The sequence below is a fragment of the Microcebus murinus genome, chromosome 16 (assembly GCF_040939455.1).
Source record: "Microcebus murinus isolate Inina chromosome 16, M.murinus_Inina_mat1.0, whole genome shotgun sequence".
Taxonomy (NCBI): Eukaryota; Metazoa; Chordata; class Mammalia; order Primates; family Cheirogaleidae; genus Microcebus; species Microcebus murinus.
In genome coordinates this window covers 31,088,562-31,095,548 of record NC_134119.1, presented here as the reverse complement: position 1 = coordinate 31,095,548, position 6,987 = coordinate 31,088,562, and the positions used below count along the sequence as shown (strand labels likewise).

At 50.9% G+C, this 6,987-nt stretch overlaps 1 pseudogene; it reads right to left on the bottom strand.

Annotated features, from left to right (window-relative positions):
- Nucleotides 1–3,411: 3,411 nt before the first annotated feature.
- Nucleotides 3,412–3,889, bottom strand: LOC105865917 (large ribosomal subunit protein eL30 pseudogene; annotated as a pseudogene).
- Nucleotides 3,890–6,987: the final 3,098 nt, after the last annotated feature.

Here is a 6,987-nt window from a genome sequence, read left to right as displayed (position 1 = left end):
CAGGCCTTCAGTGAGTGTGGAAAGCAGGCAGGGCCAAATCTTGCCAAATGTGGAAGTTGTAACCATGTCCAGAGGGCAGTAGAAGCCAGGGGAGTTTTTAAACAGAGAAGGACAGCTCTTTAGAAAGATCACTCTGGCACGGCGGGTGGTAGAGAGAGACCAGGGCAGTAACTGCAGAAGTTGCCTGGGAGAGATTTAATGGTGTCCTGGACCAGGTGGTGGTGGTGGAGGGGGACGAGGGGGACAGATTTCAGAAGTAAATCCTTTAACTTGTTTGGAATACAGAATGAAAACATTGAAATTTTTATTCTAATTATTTCTTATCCCAGCCTTTTAAAACTTCAAGGGGTTGAGTATGTATTATTACACTATATATCAGTTCAGTGGTATATATATCTAATTTTTAAATAAATAAATGTTATATATTTAAAAATATTCTCTCAATAAGGGTTCAGAGACCAGATGAGTTCACTCAATACCTGGCACATACCAAGCACTCTGTGTTAGCTATCTCAGCAGACTGTGGCTCCCAAAGATAGCCCACTGATACCTCCTGTCCCCCACACTCTTTCAGAACTACCCGTGCCACCATCAAGAGGTGGAGTCTAATTCCCCTCCCCGTGAACCTGGGTGGGTTTGCAACTCATTTATCACAGGTAAAATACAGTGAAGTGATTCTGCATGACTTCCATGGCTAGGTCACAAAAGGTGACACACCTTCCACCTTGCTGGCTGGGACTTTCACTTTTAGAGCCCTGAGTTCTGACTACTTGGAGGCCTCCATGCTGTAAGGAAGCCCAAGCCACACGGTGCAGGCCCAAGCTGCTGCTGACAGCCCCAGGGGAGCCCCAGCCAACAACCAGCATCAACCACTTAACACACCGTAGGACTGAAGAGGTCTTCAGATGGTTCCAGCTTTCAGGTCTTCTTCCCAAGTGAGGCCCCAGCGATCATGAAGCAGAGACAAGTCATCCCCACTGAGCCCTTTCCAAATTTCTGGCCCACAGCATCTGTGAACATAATAAAATATTAATAGTTGCTTTTAACAACTAAGTTGCAGTGTGGTTTCTTATGCAGCAACAGAGAAGCGAGACAGCCATCATTACATACCATGGTGTCTTCATCCAAGCTTTCTGTGAGGGAAGCAAACGTCCCTACATAGCTGCCCAAGCTGAGGAGAGAGCGAAGAAAACAGAGGTGGCATCATTGCGACTGTCTAGGGGGAAAGAGACAGGGCCTCAGGGCAGGGAGGGGGGCCAGCTCAGAGAAGTCCCACCTCCATCAGCCCCTTGTGGATGTGACAGGAGCCTCAACCCTGCTGCATGGCTGTGACCCCACTGCTCCATTCCAGGTCACCCTGGATGATCCCAGGTCCTCAGGAGGAAGTAGTGTGGGAGGAAGTCAGGCCTCCAAAACCCCTCCAAGCATGTGGTCACATTCAGGGTTGGCACCTTCCAGAGAGCCGGGAAGTCTCTGTGAACTGGCCCCTCCCCCACCACAGTGACAGGAGGATCTGGGCGTGGTTGGTGGTGGCTGGATTCTTGTGGCTCCACTGCTCACCAGCTCTGTGACCTCTCACTTTATCCCTCTGAGCCTTGGCTTCCTCAGCTGCAAAACAGGACAACAAATGGTTCTACCCTGAAATAGTCCTTGTATGGGTTAAAGGAGATGATTAAGTGCCTGTTCTTAGTAAATGCTCTCTAAATGTTCACTGTTCTTTTAGGGCTATTGCTCTTGTTTAAAAAAACAAAAACAAAAAGTCCAGGCAGGGAGTGTGCTGAGAGCTGCATACATTTCCACTCTGGAGGGGACGCTTCCCCTCTGCTCCAGCCCAGTTGCCCTGCAGGACTTTGGGCCCAGTTAGCCAGAGCCTCACGGAAATCCAGGTCTGGGGGTGGCGCAGAGGCTGGGCTGCAGGACCCAAAGTTCTGTGTGTCCATCCCAGCTCCCCCTGACTCCACTGTGGCTGCGCAAGGCCAGGTTGCAGGTCGGCAGGAAGGAAGGCAGGGAGGAAGCTGTTTCTGTGAGGCAGGTACCCAGGGCACACAGGAAGAGACCCGGACGGGGAGACAGGGGAGGCGGGTTCATGAGTTAGCTCTGCTGGTTCTTGCTGTGAAACTCAGAAGCACGTTGGTGCCTCAGTTTCCTCATCTGTAATTCATGTCATAAACATTTACTGAAGGTTTATTGACTGCGTCACTGTTCACCTCGGCCTTGCAGACAAGCCAGGGTGGCTCCAGGCCTTCGCACAGGCTGTCCCCTACCCCCCCCAGGTCCTCATCTCCAGTCGTTTCCCTTGCTTAGTCCTCACCCTTCCATCTTGGCTGCGACAGCACTTCCCCCCAGAAACCCTCCTGCGGCAGGAGCCCTCTTCCCAGTGGGTCTCACTCCACTGATCACCCAGCTGTGGTAGCGATGATGACGAAGAGATGGATGGTGGCCACCTTTCTAATTTTCCCACCAAACCATGAGCTTGTGAGCGCTGGCATAGAAGTGCTCAGAACACATTTATTTGTTCAATGAATGCACATCATAGGATAAGGGATTCATTTGCTTCATCACCTGTCATTTACCAACAGGGCCACCTGAGGCTTCTCTGAGCCTAGGTGTGCACATTTGCCACATGGGGTTGGTGACACCTGTGCTTCCCGCCTCTGCCTCACTGAGCTGCCTGCAGCCTGCTGGGGCCTTGCAGGCCACGAGCTCACAGCGAGATGAAACAGTGGGTCTCAATGTGATAGCGTCCCCATCCCCACAAATTCACATCCACCTGGAATCTCCCAATGTGACGTTATTTGGAAGTAGGGTCTTTGCAGACATAACTAAGGCGAGGATCGCCATGAGATCATGTTGCATAAGGGTGGGTCCTGAATCCCATGACATGCAGATACTTAAGAGACAGAAGAAGACACCGAGAAGGCCACGCGAAGACAGGGGCAGAGACGGAGAGATGCAGCTACAAGCCAAAGAATTCCAGGGGTGACCAGAAGCCGGAAGAGCCCAGGAAGGATCCTTTCCTGGGGCCCTTTTGATGCCTAGATTTCGGACTTCAGATTTCTTGAACTGGGAGAAAATAAATCTCTGTTTTAAGCCACCGTAACACATCTGTGGTAATTCATTACCGCAGCCCTAGGAAACAAACATGGGCAGGTCTGTTATTACCTGCATTTATAGACGAGAAAACAGGCTGGGGCATGAGGTCACCTCCCCAGGTTCAAGCAGTCCCTGGGTGCCACAGAGGCAGGCTCTCAAACTCAGGTCCCAGACTGCAGGGCCCTGTGCTCTTGCTGCCCACGCCACACGCTGCTGAGGTGGCCTGCCCACGTGCCTGCCTGTTGTCTGCTCTAGATTTGGAAGCAGCAGAGTTTTTTGGGTTTTTTATTTTTATTTATTTATTTTTATTATACCACAGGTACTGTGTTTTATTAAAGAAAACAGTTGCACAATTTACTTTTCACCAGTCTGTTCTGGCATGCTTCTAATGATATCAGAGTCACCTGGATCAATGATAGCCAGTGTGCATACTCTGTAGTATTCTCCACATGCTGTGCCCAATTCAATATTATTGCCACTGTAGTGATGGACACCAGTTTTGGCTAACATGGCATAGTACTCTATTTCAGATTTCCTCAGCGCTGGGCAGTTGTTGTCGAGGATGACCAATTTCGCTTTGCCTTGTCTGATCATCTTCAGAGTCTGCTTGTACCCCAGCACATACTTTCCACTTTTCATAACGAGTTGGAGCCTTGAGTTGATTGACTCCAACGACTTTTTCGTCTTCTTTGCGGCCACCATCTTCCTGCCTTAGGTGCGGGACGGCCCCCAACCAAGACCAGCCGCCAAGATGGCCGGGGAGCGAGAAAGCAGCAGCAGAGTTTGACTCCTCAGGATCCCCCGCCGCTGGGGCTTCTAAAAACCTGTCTGCAGTCACTGCAGGAAATGGAAGGCTGCCTTAGAGCTTCACCTCGACCCCACCTCCATCTCCCAAATTATCACCTGAGCACCTTTCTTTCTTCATTCCTTCCTGTTTTCTGCTCCTCCCTTTTCTCCCTCCTTTCCCTGCCTGCCTCTTCAGGACTGTGCACATCCTCCATCACAGAGTCCAGCCTACCTCTCCCGTCCCACCTCCCACCACCTCCCAAGCAACTCCCCCAACCAACTCTGCAGAGCCTCCTCCTGAGGTTCCCTTGGCACCCCACCCCTCACAGGCACACTTAGAAACTCTGCTCCTTCAAGCGCAAGCAAAAGCCAAGTGCAAACCCCACTGCTCCTGGCAGCCCCAGGCAACAGTACTCCCCCCTGACCTTCCACCTCACACATCCTTGAGAACCTGATCTGTGCCAAGCAGACCTAGGGGCCAGGAAATGCGACCACCTCACCGCCAGGTAAGGGAGTGGGAAATACTGGCAGGAGTGTGGAGAGGTGGAAGCAGAGGGGAAGCACCAAACCCTGCAGGATGAGGAGGGCAGTGTCCACAAGATGAGGAGTAGGGGGGATATGAAGGGGATGAAAATGGGAGCCGGTCATGGAGGAGCCATGTAAGCCATCCTGAGGACTTGATCCTGTCGACCTTGAGTATTCCAGAGTGTGGGCCCAGCCAAGCTATACCAAAATTACGCAAGAGTTTTTAGGGGGTTTTTTGAGACAGAGTCTCACTTTGTTCCCCAGGCTAGAGTGAGTGCCGTGGCATCAGCCTCACTCACAGCAACCTCAAACTCCTGGGCTCAAGCGATCCTGCTGCCTCAGCCTCCCGAGTAGCTGGGACTACAGGCATGCGCCACCATGCCCGGCTAATTTTTTCTATATATATTAGTTAGCCAATTAATTTCTTTCTATTTATAGTAGAGACAGGGGTCTCGCTCTTGGCTCAGGCTGGTTTCGAACTCCTGACCTTGAGCAATCCGCCCACCTCGGCCTCCCAGAGTGCTAGGATTACAGGCGTGAGCCACTGCACCCCGGCCCGCAAGGGGGTTTTTAAAATGCAATTACCCCACCCAGCCAGATTTTCAACAAGCTCCTTGGGTAAGGCCTATGCACCTTTAGTTTTTCAACCACAAAAGAGGAGAGGATGGAGGCAGATTTAGGATGTGAAAGGAGCAAGTGTCATGATCAGATCAGTTTTTTAGAAGACACTTGGAGCACTGGTCACACACCTGTCTTTGGTATCTGTCTCCATGGTGGACCCTGTTGGTGCCACCTACTCAGCAACTATTCTTTCTTCCTTGCTAAGAGAACCTCAGTTTTGTCCAGGTTATCAAGTAGGCAGGCACCGATATACTCAGGGAAGGGAGGTTCCAATGATAGCCCTAGGGGAGAGCCCTGACTGAACCCCTTTGTCCTGTACCCACTTTCCCAGACTCCCTTGAAGCAACAAGTGGCCATTTGACAGTTGCAGCCAACGAGACATAAGGACTAGTTTGCGTAGAGTCTTCTGGGAAAGGCTTGCCTCCTGTTTATAGGGGCAGAGGTGGAGTAAAAGCAGGCAGGTGCTGAGCCTCCTGCTTCTTGACCGTGGGTATGTGATGAAGGGCCGGCTCACAACCAACAGGGGGCAAGCCTAAGAAGGAAAGCCTACGTGCCCAGGGTGGCAGAGTGGAAGGAGGCAAAGAAACTGGCTCTTGAGGACATAAACCCAGAACCCTCCCACCACCAAGACTTCTTGTCCTGAGATTAAGACAGTAAGCCCCCTGAGGGCAGGCACTCAGTCTGTTGTATGCACTCCCAGCACCTTAAACAGTACCTGGCACACAGTAGGTGCTCAATAAATACGTGTTGAATAAGTTTTGAATGAGTAAAGAAACATCTTCATTGTTTATACCAGTTGGCTGAATCTTCTGTTGCTTGTAGTCAAGGGATCCTAATACGGTAACTTCTCTCTCCCGCCCTGAGAAACTCCTAGAACAGGAAGGGGCTGGGTACTGCTGAACACTGTCTCCCACGGGCCCTGGCACGAGGCCCATGTCTAGCAGAAATAAGCGGCTATTTCTGAGAAGTCCCCTACACTGTCCTGGACCTAGATTTTGGGCCTGCAAGTTCCCTCACCCAGACTTTTCAAGGGCATGAAGCCCCCAAGGCAGCTGATGAGAGGAGCTTAAGAAGGTCCACTCCAGGGATCTCCCGCACCACGTGACGTCTGGGGCCACACCAACTAAGAAGGTGGAAGGTGACAGCAAGCATTGCTACTAGGTTCTTCTTCTTCTTCTTCTTTTTTTTTTTTTTTTGAGACAGAGTCTCACTTTGGTGCCCAGGCGAGAGTGAGTGCCGTGGTGTCAGCCTAGCTCACAGCAACCTCAATCTCCTGGGCTCAAGCAATCCTTCTGCCTCAGCCTCCCGAGTAGCAGGGACTACAGGCATGTGCCACCATGCCTGGCTAATTTTTTTTTTATCTATATATTTTCAGTTGGTCAATTAATTTATTTCTATTTTTAGTAGAGACAGAGTCTCGCTCAGGCTGGTTTCAAACTTCTGACCTTGAGCAATCCACCCACCTCAGCCTCCCAGAGTGCTAGGATTACAGGCATGAGCCACCACGCCTAGCCACTAGGTTCTTCTTGAGGTGGAAAGAACTTCTGAAAATAGCCAGACCCAAACTCTGTACAATTCACACGTTTTCAAGCCACTGTCAACAAGTCCCATTTCTAAGTGTGGCAGCACCAGGAAGAGGAGCAATGAGGAGTGAGGAACAGGGCATGAGCCATTTCACACAGATAGGACCTATGGAATGATCTAGTCCCATCCCACACTCTTGCTTTCTGGATGGGAAAATGAGACCCTAGGAGGATAGGCAACTTGCCCCCGGGTACCCAGTGAGCAATGACAAACTCATTGCTAATTTCATTGTCTAAACTCATTGTCTAATTTCAAACTCAGGTGGTTTTAATCTTAAGAGGTTTAGGGCCGGGCGCTGTGGCTCACGCCTGTAATCCTAGCTCTTGGGAGGCCGAGGCGGGCGGATTGCTCAAGGTCAGGAGTTCAAAACCAGCCTGA